This window comes from Macaca fascicularis, chromosome 18 (genome assembly GCF_037993035.2).
Source record: "Macaca fascicularis isolate 582-1 chromosome 18, T2T-MFA8v1.1".
NCBI classification, from domain to species: domain Eukaryota; kingdom Metazoa; phylum Chordata; class Mammalia; order Primates; family Cercopithecidae; genus Macaca; species Macaca fascicularis.
In genome coordinates, this window is record NC_088392.1 from 36440712 (window position 1) to 36454647 (window position 13936).

The 13936-nt window shown below is 34.3% G+C and overlaps 1 protein-coding gene across 8 annotated transcripts in view; it reads right to left on the reverse strand.

Moving 5' to 3' along the window:
- DCC (DCC netrin 1 receptor) overlaps positions 1-13936 on the reverse strand; it is a 1206733-nt gene that overhangs the window by 296159 nt on the left and 896638 nt on the right. The gene's annotated exons all lie outside the window — the stretch shown is intronic.

A 13936-nucleotide genomic window follows, 5' to 3' on the forward strand; every position in this document is an offset into this window, starting at 1 on the left:
ACAACCCCTTGTCTATGTCAGTCCACTCAACCCTCCACAGGTGCTGCTCCGTGGGGGAAAGCGGGACTGGGGAGAATGGGTGTGTTCTCTGGTTAACCTCTTGCTTGTACAATTGCAGTTCAGTGATTAAAGCCTTGACCATCACTTTCATCTCAGCTTGTTTTCTTGATCAGATAATGGCTACTCTGACCCCAAGCAGATCAGATTTCTCCAGCTCAGCCTAACCCTTGACAGTCATAAATTTAAGATACCAAGTCACCTTCTAAAGTCTCACCTTAGACTTCACCTTACACCTCCTCATCTCTCTGCCTTTGATCACTCTCATCCATTCTCCTGGAACACCATTACTTCCTAGCCTCAGGGTCAAATCGTTCATGGGAACTAAGGTCCTTTCGGAAACCCAAAGATCTCAGTTACCAAGGAGGTAAGTAACATTGCTGAGGACTCCCCAACTCCCCAGCACATTTCAGTGGCTCTTCTGCACCAAGAGCACAGGCTGATGCCCTAAAAATACTTCTTCTATGCATTTAAACCATATGCAAACAATACAACAAGACTCTCTGAAAGTGAAAATGTTATCTGTAACTATTACAAATATCTGAAAAATGGATCAACTAAATGCAATCTTTTAAAAAATAGAATCTGACAAGCCAGTTTGTGAGTGTAGCCATAGCCTCAGAGAAAAAAATGGAAATATTAAATGATAAAAATGACAATGACAAACTCTTACAGGTGCTGTGCATTTAGAGGCATTATCTTATTTAGTCCCAATGACAACCTCATGAGAGTTGGAACCTAGTATTAGTCTCATTTTACAGATAAGGGAAACAATGGTTAGATTGTTAATTAGCTATAAAAAGTCAAAAAGAGGGACTTAACATTGAGTCTGACACCAAGACCTCTTATGCCTTGAAGATCACTTTTTAATATATTTTCTACAAATATTCCTACCTGGATAACATGGGACAGCTCCTTCTGATCCTTTCAGTGATAAACCCAGAATTGGTAGCTTTTATTCCTCTGCTTTTCATATATAAAATTTATTGTAACTATGACAATCACAGAGATGACTGTTGATCCCACAATTCTTGCTAAGACATAGGATGAATTGAGGCAGCCTCAGAAATGGGAAAATATTCCCATTCAGTGTAAGGAGTAAAGATGGAAGCTTGCTATTGACTGTTTTTGTGGTTTTTTCATTTAGTTTTAAATATGAGCCTGTCTGTACGTTTATCTGTTTTTTTTTTCCCTTTTAAAAACATCTCCAGAAAAAATCTAGTCTAATACAAAAGTAATTATAACTTTCATAGTAATTATAACTTTTATATTTATTCTTGCGGAAAACAGTAGAGGCATGACTGCTTTTCACTGCGTATTACACAACGGGGAGAAAGTGCGTTTTTTTTTTAACTCTAGAACTAGAATTTTGAATGTCTAAATGTTTTTTACATATTTTCGCACCATTCTCCTCTAACAAAAATAAAATAAAAAGCATTGCCTTCATTGCTCTGTTCTTGTTCTGATTAAAATGTGTATTATGCTACCATTCTACCTATGTAGCACTTTTACATGCTAAGATAAAAGGCATGAATTATTTTATCAGCCCTTGGTTATTCAAAGTAAAATAATTTTTCTAATAGGCCATGTGAAATACTGTATATCATTTTGAAGACCCTTGAATTGAAACCAAGAAACATCGGAGGTTTTTTCTCACAACTCTCTCATTCCTGGGATCAAATATTAAGCATTCAAAACATTTGAATTCTTCTACTCAAGGTAGAAAATCAATGAGGTTTTGTTTGACATTTTCAAACAGTTTTCTTTGTAATCATGTCAAAAACACCAATCAAAGTGCCCAATGACATAAGTCCCTGTGGGCCTTTCTCTGGGTGTGTTCTCCCTCACATCTGTCTCTACTCTGTGAATTCACTCACTTATGAGCACAACCGTCATCTCTCATCCTGGCCTTTTTCAACATAAGCCATCACTAAAGAGCTTAGAGGAGAGAATATGATTAACTGGAAACAAGGAAGAAAACTGCAGCGACTCATGGTGCAGTGACTCTTTGTGGTTTGAAAAACTCCAAAATGATATACCTGGGAAAAACCATGAAGGGTCATTTTATCTTTTCTATTCTTTAGGTTTTTCTTCCCTCCAGTTTCTGTAACTAAAAATGGAGAATAGTAATGGGCTTTGCTGGAGTTTTGTGAAGATTAAATAATATTAGGTATGGCTAGTGTATGTGACATGTAACAGACATTGAGTTCCTTTCAATAAATATTAGCTGTCTGATTGCTCAGGGTTTTACCCATACAATGAGGTTCTCCTCCCTTCTCAGTATAGCTGTATCACAGCATTTTTCAATTTCAATTTTACATGTTTGACTGCTTGTCTCAGTCTTCTAGGCTCTGAGTTCCTTAGTTGCAATGATACTTCTCATACTTCCCATATATCTTTACCATTTTCAGTGCTGACTAGTCTTATAAGGCTTATAAGAAAATAAGGGACCCCTGAAATGTGTGTGAACTTGGACAAATATCAATATTTCTGATTCTTTGTTTCTTCATCTTAAATGAAAATGGAAATATTTTAATTCTGTGTATATCCTAGAGTTTTATAAGGATTAATATGCATAACTACAAGATTAATGACTCATTGTCAACATATTTCTAAAATAGCTGTAGTCTTATGGAACACAACTACCATATGTAAATGTAACATTTATCATTAATAAAGTGTTCACATTGAACAATTCTAGGAGCCATGGTTCACCTAGAACCCAACACTATATATCAGATAATAAATTAGAATATCTATTAGAAGAGTAGAATCAAGTGCAGTTCTCCCAAATGTAATGCATTTCTGTATGTCACAAGTAAAACCAGCTGTCATGAAGGAAATAATCAGCAATATATAGCAGATAAATTCAAGGAATATAAGAAACAAATTGTTTTGAACCCCTGACATCTATAAAGTTTACCCTGTGAAGGTCAAGCACAGTGTTCCTTGAGATTCTTTTATAAAGTAATAGGTTTAAAGGTTTCAAACAAATTGTGTTCTTAGGTCTTCTTGGTAAGTTATACATTTGAAGATTAAATTTTATTCTGTGCTAAGGTCTTTGTTTTCAGTGGTGGCAAGATGATAATCTAGTTGTTTATTTAAATTGATTTTGTGACTAATACATAATTTCACAACTAGTCATGCTTAATGCCAGCAGCTCGGTTTGTCAGACAGTTTTTGATGAAATAAACGTTATTTTTACTTAACTTTGTATACTCAATAATGATTTTGTAAAACAATGGGAATTAGAATTTGATTTATTTCACAAGAACTCACTTCTAAATAATGTACTTTTGGATGTATATTTTTATGGAAAGTATACTGAGTTGTCACAGAATTATTAAAACTACTCTCTAAATTGTATTTTTAGTCAGTGTGACAACTGATTAGGTTAATACAGCAGACCTGTCACTAGCTGAAAATCCAGGTGTCAACCAAAAAGCAGGCACCTTGCATGAGCACTCAATATGGCTACTGATTGGCTGTGACCATCAAGGATGAAAGGAATTCGAGTTAAATACTTTGAACAAATTACTTCTCTAACCCTTACTTTGTTCATCCACTAATGGAGACAATAACTACCTCACAGAATTTTTGTGAAAATTAAATTCAAATATGCCAAGATACATAAAACACTTTGCAGAATACTGGCATATAGCAGGTACCCCAAAAACATTTAGCCTTTCTTTCTATTTTAACTCAGTCACCCACACACCCACATATTTAGCATAATGTTCTTCCATAGGCTTTGCATTGCTTAACTATGAAGGAGAATCTAGTGAGCTAGATTCTACTGGGTGTCCAGATCATACATATAATGACCTCATCACACATATAATGATCATATATATAAAGGCCTGTACTCTCAGTAGAATATTATATATATATATTTTTATATATTTAATACATATATATTTTTTTTTGGAGAGTAATAGTTCTAAAAATATATAAATAGTTATGTTCCATCTTGGAAAAAAAAGAACCACGTTGGAGTACTTATATTGCTTGATTTCAAGATGAGTTATAAAGATATAGCAAAAAAGACTACATGGTACTACCATAGGGATAAACAAATAGATCAATGGAACAGAATAAGATCCAGAAATAGACACAAATGTGCATACATATATGGTCAACTGTTTTCAAGGAAGGCACTAAATAATGCAATGTGGAAAGAGGAGTCTTTTAATAAATGATGCCCACAAAACTGGATACTTACGTAAATAACCTTGGCTCCTTCCTTAATCTATAAACAAAAATTAATTCAAGGTGTATCATAGACATAAATGTAAAAGCTAGTAAAACATAGAAGAATATCTTTATACCTTGGGGTAAATAAAACTTTCTGAAGTAGATCATAAAACGTCAAAATCAGTAACTCAGACTTTATCAAAATAAAAGCAGCATCTGCTCATCAAAAGACAGCATTAAAAAGTTAAAAAGAAAGCTGCCAATTTGTATAAAACATTAACAATACCAAAGCCTCCAACTTATACAGGTAAGCCTCCAATTTGTAGAAAATATTAACAATACAAAAATATGATAAAAATGTTTTCCTAAAATGTGTAAAGAATTTCTGCACATTGATAATTTAGAAGATTAACAGTTCAACCTAAAATAATGTGCAAAATAAAATCTTCAAATGGTCAAATATATGAAAAGACGTTCAGCACTTTTAGTTATTAGAGAAACACAAATTAAAGCCACAAGGTGGTGTAACTGTATACCTATTAGATTTACTAATATTAAGATGTCGACCAATTCCACGTGTTGGTTGGGATTGGACAACTGGAATTTCCATATACCCCTGTTGAGAATTCAAAATGTTATAATCATTTAGGAAATTTTTTTCTAATCAAGTAAGACATATATCTAAATTCTGATTCAGTTGTTCTACTTCTAAATATCTACACGAGACAAAGTTTATGTCCAACAAAGGCTTTTCCAACAGTGTTGCAGCAGTTTTATCTGTAATATCCTCGAAATGAAAACAATACAATATTCATCAAAGATACTTTGGTATATCCATTCAATGGAATTATACTTAGCAAAACAAATTACCATAATATTCAATACCATGCATGGATCTCAAAAACATGTCAAAATAAGCCAGACACCAAAGGACAAATGTTGTGTAGTTCCATTTGTTTGAAGCACCTGGAATAGGCAAATTCAGAGACAGAAAGTAGAATAGTGGTTACCAGGTGCTTAGGGAAGAGGGGAATGGTGATGTATTGTTAAATAGGTGTACAGTTTTTGTTTGAGATGATGAAAAAGTTCTGGATATGGATGACATTGATGGTTACACAGCAATATGAATTTACTTAATGTCAATGAATTGTACACATAAGGACAGTTGAAATGGTAAATGTGTTAAGTTTATTTTACTACATGCACAAAAAATAGCCAAATACCAGGTTGAAAGGGCACAGGGGGGAGAATCCAAAACTTTTTTCTGCTCTAAGTGATACTTTCATAGTTTTCTCCTTCAATCCTTCCAGAAACAAACAAACAAAAAAGAACGCTTACTTGGAAGACAAGAATCTGCAGAAAGAAATAGTGACTTATTTTTCTAGGAGTTCAGACAAAAGATAAATAATTCCAAGCATCACATGTCATTCTAAAGGGTTTAAATTTTCATTAAAGTGAGACAGCAGACAGGCTTCCAAGGAAATAATGTGAATCTGTGCCCACATCCAGCAGGGATAATGAGTCTTTTAATTATAAGTTATTGGGCCAAATTCAAAAAGACATGATGGGCAGGCATTAGGTAACTAAATAATAATTAGCAATTGCATTTCTTCCCTTGCATTTTAAAGGGACAACACCTGAGAACCTCTACTTGATATTCCTTACACAACGAACCCTGTGTCATGAAGTCATTTGAAGTAATGACATTTGATGCTGTGCATCCAATAACTTTAAATAACATCATTAACATTAGAATGAAAAGAATGGAAATTGGCTATCTAGAGGGCACCCGTCGTCATACTTAGGAGGTTTTTCAAACAAAAATTAAGTGACTGTCCCTTTGTGACACATACTTGTCTCGTGTAAGTGATAAAATGAATATATTTACAAGGAAGAAGAGAAGAAAGGAACAAACCATCCAGTCATCAAAAGCTTCAGCTTTAAATCAATTATTACAGAACAAATTGTTACTTCTTCAAGATATTTAGCTATTAAAAGGCATTATCACTTCACTGAGAATCCACACGTGTGTTTCTCAGTGCTTTCTTTTGATATAGAACAGAGTAAGCACTGGTTTTGGTAAAAAACTGGAGTCAGATTTCAGGTTTGTCACTAAATTGTCAAGGGATTTGGATGTGCCTATATTTTACATAGTATTGAAAATGAGGGGCTTGGGTGATTTCATAACTAATGTTCTTCTAAATACATCACCCTAAATCACTGTTTAAGAGAATGAGGGTTTTCACAGGGTGTACTTATGATTTGTGTGAGACATTGGGCCAGGCATTGAGTGATATCTGGGGTCTTGAAGCAGAAAAAGTCCTGACTGGCCAAGACTTTTTTTTTTTTTTTTTTTTTTTGAGATAGGGTCTTACTCTATCGCCCAGGCTGGAGGGCAGTGGTGTGATCTTAGGCACTGAAACCTCCGCCTCCTGGGTTCAAGCGATTCTCCTGGCTCAGCCTCCTGAGTAGCTGGCACTACAGGTGACCACCACCATGCCAGGCTAATTTTTTTTTATTATTTTATTTTATTTTATTTTGAGATGGAGTTTCACTCTTGTTGCCTAGGCTGGAATGTGAAGGCGCGATCTCAGTTCACTGCAACCTCCACCTCCCGGGTTCAAGCGATTCTCCTGCCTCAGCCTCCAGAGTAGCTGGGATTACAGGCATGCACCACCACGCCCAGCTAATTTTGTATTTTTAGTAGAGATGTGGTTTCTCCATGTTGGTCAGGCTGGTCTCGAACTCCTGACCTCAGGTGATCTGCCTGCCTTGGCCTCCCAAAGTGCTGGGATTACAGGTATGAACCGCTGTGCCTGGCTCTAATTTTTGTATTTTTAGTAGTAATGAGGTTTCACCATGTTGGCCAGGCTAATATCAAACTCCTGACCTCAGGTGATCCACCCAGTTTGGCCTCCCAAAGTACTGTGATTACAGGTGTGAGCCACTGCACCCTGCTTGGCCAATATATTTTGAATGAGAAAGAATGAGAAACATATTTGCTTCATCCCTGTATCTCACTTTTGGTTCAAGCCCTGAACTATGCCACATAAAAAAAGGTGTTTATAACAATCATGAAGTTATATAAGCACTGGTTCACATGCTTGGTGAATTATTCACAAAGGTAACTCAGAAGAGTTTTAAGTAAAATTAGATGGTAGTTCAATAGAAGAAACAGGAAGTCAAACAGGAAAATCATTTTTCTTTGTAATACTACTTTTTTGTTATGGCTTTGAAAGAAAATATGATAAATATATTGACCTTGAAACTGCAGGAGATAAGATGAAAACGAAACCTGGAATAATCACCTAATAAATCGGCTTCTAATATTCTAGGGAAAAAATGTACAGAAAGACTGAAAACTGTTTCTTGATATGATTTTAGTTTGAATGAAAATGAGCCAGATCTACCCCTGCATATTCACATTTTGGATATAGGCAAAAAATGTGTATTTTGGTGTAAAGCAGAATATCTGAATTATTTTTATGAATTACATAAAGAAATATGGAGGACACTAAAGGTGAACTGGATTAATAACTGGTATGATGACCATGTAAAGAACTGGAGAATGTCAACATGAAAAAAAGTTTAGTGGCTTTTTTAGGATCATTTATGTCTATGCTTTTCAGCCATTATAGGATTTTCTCCCATAGCACTAATTAGCTTGACCTCAAGAACAGACAAGGTAGTTCTTTAGGACTATATGAGATAAATGATAATAGTATAAAAGCAGAAACAAAATAAAATAAATCCTGAGGGGACAGAATATGGTTAGTTGCTTGATCAACTACAAGGTCCAGTTTTAAAAGGAGAGTGAGAAAATAAGAAGAATAATATGTGGGGAAAAAAAAAAAAGATAGAAAAGAGCAAGCCGAAAGTGTTTATGAGTCTTATCAGCTAATCAGTTTATTGAGAGTGGAGACATTAGAGATCCAGATGAACACAGGGGCTGTCACATAGGATGGTTTTGAAGTTTAAGGTTTTTAGTGAAAGTCCCTTTGAGGAGAAGAAAACAAGATTAAAATATGGCCTGGGTATGGTGGATGAAATAAAGTGGTAAAGAAGATTGCTGGAAGGGTGTGTCAAATAATTGGGCCATAGAATCAGCATTTTCGGTTTAGCTGGACACATTCCAGGTGTACAACTAACCTTCACTTATTGATGTTAATAAGTGCATGAAGACACAATGTACCCTGAGAGGTTGTCGCAGTGGAGTTAATGTAAGACAAAATATAACAAAGATACATAAAGAGGTCTTGCATGTGAGTCAGATAGAGACTGGCATAAAGACAATGAAAGACATGCAGTTCGTCAGCATCATTCATGAAATACGTATAGGTTTTCATCGAAAATCAAATCTATAATAAGTCCATAAGATAATGTGGCCACCCACAACATCAATGTGATTGTAGCATACCTGAATAATAATGCTGTGTTTAAGATGAGAAGGGTACCCTTAAGGGATGTCTAATAGTCACATGGCATTTGCAACTATGCAGAGGAGGATGATATGTCAAGTATGGAGCTGACAAGCAAAGAGAAATATTTGTAGAAACTAAGAATATTTTACTTGGAGAAGAGAAGCGTTGGTGGAGGGAAGGGGAGGGGGAGCCCTTGACAGACATCCCCAAATATTAAAAGTCATGCCACAAGAGAAAGTCACTAAACTCACAAGATTTGTTATTTATAGTCCCAGGGGAAACAATTATAACAAATGAGCAGACATTATAGAGGGACAGAACTTTGAATATAAATATCTGAAAGTTAGACCTACATATGACAGAAATGGCTGCTTAAAGATGAAAATATTCCCGTCATTAGAAAAGTTCAAGCATGAGCTTGAAGAAGATGTAAAAGGACTCAAACGTCAAATGAACTATTGGAAAATCAGACTTTTATGAGTCTTTTGGCACATATTTTGAGTCAGCAAAATAAAAATTACAGTCTAAAGATACATTTTTGGTGATTCTGTTTTTCTGTGGTGCATGTGATAAGAAGAGACTGAAGACTGATAAAGGTAGAATGAATTAAAATTGTTAATACTGGAAGATTCATCTAACACACTGAGGATTAAATAGAATTTGTGTAAGAACCACACAGTTAAAAGTTTCAATGCAATTAATACTCCCTTAAATATTATTTTCTGGGCACTGAAAATGAGTCATCAAATGTAAAACCCAGAACTGAAATAAGTCTAGTTAATTCATGAAAATAGCCTCCTCAAACCCATTATATCATTGGTCACAATCTTCTGCAAAGACAGGCAAAGGATAGCTGATTGCTTGCATTAGGTGAAAATACTATGTGCTGCACTGTTGAGACACTTGCTTTATTATCTGTTTTACACATACAGATGTTGATAGTCATAATAAGCATAAATTTATTTTATAATTTGCTTATTATGGCAGGTACTGTTTTATGCACTTTACAATCATTTATGACTTTTCATCTAAAGAGCCAAGAGCACATTCAGAAATATATTTCCCAAGAATAGTACCGTAACACAAATGTTTGCTTAGTTTGAACCAAATCTGATGTGACAGCATGATAGAGACTTCTTCCTTTGGCTAAAGAGCATCACTTCCCATCAATGTCAGTTCCTTACAAGACTCACATGTCACAGAGTAAGTATATTTTCTTATTGTAACCTCCGACTTCTGTTGTGTGCCCCTCTGTCAAGTTGTATCCCATAGGAAACTTCTTGACATCTGTGTCCTCCTCAGTCTGGAGGAAAAAATCAATTATAAGATCAAAACTACATTTCTGGAAAATACTCTCAGAAAAAGATACACTGATTTTATTAAAGAAAGTAATAGGCAAGTCTACATATCTACATAATATCCCAAGGAAAAGTAGACTTTAAACTGCATGATGTCACAGACTCACATCCTTCCTTCATATACATACTTCCAATAATCACAGAATTTACTATCAATTATAGAGAAAAATCAATCATATAAGCAAATGATTGAAACACACTTTTCATCTAGTATTCTAAATTGAATCTCCATATATGGAATTTGTAAATACTTTATAACTTTTAAGTAAAAATTCTTAAGGCAAGCATTTGCTCCCTTTACATATAATTCAAAGTAAGGAAAAAAATTACTAACTATTCTATTTAGCTTTTAATACTACAATTCAGACACCTTGCTTTGATGATTTAAATTTCAGATTATTTAAAAATAAGGCCTCTTAAGGAATATCAATATCTAATTTTTAAACAATAGGTGCATACTAGCTGTTGACTAAATGAATCAATAAAATTAAATTCATGAATAAATGGCTGAATGACAGACACAAGACTACATACGATATTATTTAAAATGATATGCTGGAGTCCCTTAAGGAAAGAGAACTTTGTTTTCCAACAAACATTTAAAAATTCTGATCATTTCATTTTTGAAAGACTGAAATAATCCATCGCTAATGAAATTATTTATATTCATTGCAAAGATATTATTAAAGGCACTGTAATTCTTCTACTTTGGGGGCATATCAAATTATATGTTAGTGTTACAGATAAAAGCATAGCTTATAGACAGTAAGCAGGATAAACGTCTATAATTAAATTTGCTAAAGTAAATGCTAAATGTGGTACTGTTTTGCAAGACGACCACTTGCAGTTCACAAAAGGTGCAGAGGTGTCTCTCATTCATCAACAAAAATGAAGATGGAGGAACCATTTTCTGAACTAAACAATAAAGATGTAATCTGGAGATACTTATATACAGATTATATAGTCTCACCTTTGTAATCATTTTCATGTAAAGGAGCTTGCAAGAAAAGATAGCCAGGTAGAATAATTATTTGGATCTAGTCTATTGCTATTTTCCCAAGGAATTGGAAAAAAGTAAAGGCTGATAGTCTCATAACCAAATTTTTAAGATGTATGTGTTCATGCTAAAGAAGTTGACCTTCCTTTTGATTTCTCCTTTTTTACCTTTGCATGTTCACAGCCACAATACAATTAAGTCAGCTTTTTTCCTTTCTTTAAACTGTATTTTATTTTCCTGTGGTGTCCTAGAGCCTATGGAGGGAATTGAGGGAGAGGCTTTAGAAACTGGCACTCCTAGCATCCACCCTCCTCTAGAGGTAAGCTATTAAATGTTCAAAATCTGGCTCTGTAGGTGAAAAAATCTTTAATTTATAGCATCTGCTGAGTTCTGTGGTGCAAATACACCCAAGAAGGTCAATTTATCTGCTGAGTTCTGTGGTGCAAATACACCCAAGAAGGTCAATTTCAAGCTGCCAGCATAACGTCACTGAAAACAGAGCTGGGAGGAGATGTGTATTTTCACCCCACAGATATGATATGAATAACCTAAAGGGCATAGATAATAGTAAAATATAGTAAAATAATGAGCAACTCGTAGGTGTAACATATGTGATACATTTGCCTTTAATATAATTTGTTTAATTATAAGATTATGTAATTGAATTTTTAATAATCGCTGTGTTTAACATACGGATCACAACATTCTTAAAACATTAACAATTGATTCTTGCAAGACAGTACAACCTGGCTCCAGTACACTGTTACCCTCATCCCAAGGAGACCAATTTGTGTTTTTGCATAGCTTTGCCTTTGCATATTATACCAAGATGTCACATAAATCTTTGTTTTTAAAAGATTTTATTCCATTACAAAAGTGTGGAAACCTTTTATTTAATTAGACTTTAATATACTGGGATCTGTAGATCATCTCCCTTTATACTATTTGGACTGCTATTTGAAAACACAAAGTTTCTGGCTTAAAGACTTACTGAATCAGAAGTAGCAACAATGGTCTGGAACCATAAGGAAATGTATATTATACTCAGAGAAAATGCAAATCATAATGCTGGACATACATTTTTCAACCAAGCATTATTAATTTAAATAATAAAGAAAAATAAAACAATTGAGCATAAATTAGTTAAGTATAGAAGAAAGGGCAGATAACGCTGCAACTAACAATGCACTAGAAGAGTGTGTGTTTGGGGAACAGGGAAAAATCTTCGGCATTTTAAACAAGTAACTGGTTTAAGGTATTGTTATGTTCCTTAAAGTTTGAGAACTCTAACTGGGGCCCCTCAACTTCTCCTTTCTCCAAGGTTCAGCTTCATAGACTTCTTATCTCATAAACCTCGAAATCCTTGACTATATTCAAAGTTAAGTATAGTCAGAAAATGACCAACCTTCTCTAAACGACAGACAAGGGGAAAGTGTATGCTACCCTTATCACAGGTAGAGAAGCTAATTCCCTATGGAAGAGAAGAAACTCTACTCAAGCCCAGGTGTTATCGTATGCCAGATGCCCACTGATTGCTGACAGTCATGGAAATGCTGAGGTTTTTTGGCTGACAAATAATTTGGAGGACTCTTACAGAGCTGAAGTGTTTAGAAACTGACTCCTACACAGCATATATGCAATGAATATTTATCATTAAACAAACAAATGAATTAACAAACACATGGAAGAAATAATCCAAGATTGTAACAGAAATAACTTTTAAATTCTTCATTGTCTTTTCTCTGATAAACCTGCCAAATTAAGAGAGCATCTGGATTTTTTTTAATAACAATGTTTTCTTTAAATGCCATTATATTTGATTTCATCAAGGGAATTATCTGTGTTGGCATTAAAAAAAACCACAAATATATTTTCCTTTCTTTGAAGTATAAGAAAACAAAACCAAACTTGGAAATACTGAAATATAGGCATCTCTAGAGAAATACATGTTGATACTATAGTCATGGACATGGAAATATATATTCTTTGCAACATTTAGATTTAGCTATGCCTGAAAGATAAAAATCTACAGTCAGCTTCATATTTTTAAAAGATATCAATTTTCTTTAAAGTCAGTATAACGCATTTATTCACATATAAATCCCTTTGTGTGAGTCTCTTCAACTTTATTCATATAAAAATAAAATAGACAGCAATCTAGTTAATAGCTACTGCCTCTCAGCTAAAACACAAAATGGTCTGTCAAGTAGATTCCTTTGAAAAATGAAAAATGTTTAGATAGGAGGGCCTTGAGTTACCATAGAAAAAGAAAATGGAATTTCTTACTGTTTACGCTAGGACAAACCTATTTGTAGAAGGCATGGTAATTCCCCTCAGTTGCATTAAGATTAGATATGTAATATGTTCTTAAGTTAATTTTCTGAAGATACAGAATTGTTCCTTAATACTTTCTTTTTCCAACTATTACATACTTCTCAATGTATCTGACAAATCCATTTGTATGCAACATACACTTTATACAAAATGCTAGGGAAACATGAAGATGATGCTCTTAGATTCTGTCAGGTTTACACAGAGTTTTCCAGTAGACTGAACAATGTTTTGAAGAGCTTTGGAAAACTAATGGAAGCTATCATTTTCTATGTGAAAGAACAACATAATAAATGAAATAAGTGGGTTTCAATGTCGAGTATTATTGAGTATATACATTAAGATTGCATGATGCTGGTGGACTTTTTGATGAGATTAAAATAACTTCAAGATGAAAATATATCAGACTCGATTTCATAACTAAAGAAGTCATCTTAAAATATACTCAGACTGGCTGGGCACGGTGGCTGACACCTGTAATCCCAGCACTTTGGGAGGCTGAGGTGGATGGATCATGAGGTCAGGAGATTGAGACCTTCATGCCTAACATGGTGAAACTCTGTATGTACTAAAAATAC